Source organism: Egretta garzetta, unplaced genomic scaffold (genome assembly GCF_000687185.1).
Source record: "Egretta garzetta isolate BGI_Z169 unplaced genomic scaffold, ASM68718v1 scaffold888, whole genome shotgun sequence".
Classification (NCBI taxonomy): domain Eukaryota; kingdom Metazoa; phylum Chordata; class Aves; order Pelecaniformes; family Ardeidae; genus Egretta; species Egretta garzetta.
The window spans coordinates 28,892-30,409 of NW_009260628.1; positions in this window are offsets into that span (position 1 = coordinate 28,892).

The following is a 1,518-nucleotide window of genomic DNA, read 5'->3' on the forward strand; positions in this document are numbered from 1 at the left end:
GCCCCCAGGGCTTCTCCCTGGGCATGGGCGGACGCTGCCAGCGCAACTAGCCCCCCCCCGGCATAGCCAGGTGCCCCCTGCTTGCCCCCAGCCCTGTGCCGGTTGCACCGGGTGCCAACCAAATAAATCCCTTTCCTGCACTGGTTTCCCTGTGGGTCCCTGTCACTGGGGCCACATGACTGCTACACGGGTCTGCCCCTGTCCCCCCATGAACTGCCCCATCCTTCCCCTTTGTTTCCCACATGGTCACCCTCCTTGCGGGTCTCCATGCACCCCGGTGTGCTGGGGGATGCTCAGCCCAGCCTGCTCTGTGCCCCCCACTATTGCCCCGCTGACCCCTCTGACACAGGAAGACGTGGGACAGGCGGTGGGGGATGAAGCACAGGATTTATTGAGGAAGGTCTCCATGCAGGGGGGACCTAGCAGGAACGGCGGGGCCGGGGCCAGGGCCACCACCCCCACATGCCATGACTGAGCCAACAGGAGTCCCACAGGGCAGGGTCCTCCCTCCAGGACCCCAGGAGAGCAATGTCAGTTCCATTCAGCCCTGCACCCAGGCAGGGACTCACCTCCTCAGGGCGCTGGATGTCACAGAGACCCTCCTGTTCCCCCTCCCCCCCATCTGACCCTGGCCCATGAACTCTCAAACCTTGCAGCTGGGCCCAGGTACCCCTTGGGGTCCCCACTGCAGGCCAGGCTGAGAATTGGGGTGCCTGTGGCAGATGCATGCAGGACGCGTGGGCAGGGGAGGGCTCAGCAGCAGGAGAGGAAGGGTCCTGGTGGAGCTGCTCCACTGGGCACCCTCCCTGTGCTGGGGCAGGTCGCAGGGCAGAGTGGGCAGGGGGCTGCTGCCAGCCAGGCACGGGCAGGCTCTGCCGGGACTGGGCAGGGAGCCTGGCTCGCCCATGCCACAGCTCGGCCTCGGCTACGCTGGGCCATGCACGAGCTGGGGGCATGTGGCACCAGGGCATGAGCCTGCCCACCATTGCATCTCCCTGCCCTGGGCGCAGGGCTCGGGGCTGGGGAGCTTTCTGGGGCTGGCAATGGGTTGGGCAGGGAGCAGAAGCAAGAGCCCAGTGTCATGGGCAGTGCTGGAGGGTGCTGCTGGCAAGGATGCTGCTGCCAGATGGGTCAGGGCATCCAGCTGGGGCTGGGGAGCAGCAACGGACAGCGTGTGGGGCAGGGCTGAGGCAAACACATGGCACCATCGTGCAGATGAAGCGGCTCTGGGGCTCTGCCAGGTGCCCTGGGCAGTGGGCACGCGCACTGGCTGAGCCCACCCCACAGCACCAAGAGTGGGATGCCCCAGGGAGGGGTGTCCAGCAAGGGCTGGCAGTGCCCATGGGCATGGGGCTAAGCCCCCCTCCCCTAGCACTGCCTGGGGCTTTGCCAGTCCCGCTGCTCCCCGATGCATGGCACGCAGGGCGCTGCCGGCTGGGGCTGCCCACGGCAGGGCAAGCTCCTTCGCTTGGGGCAGGAGCAGCAGCGCAGAGCAGCAGGAGGGCTGCGGGAGCCCCT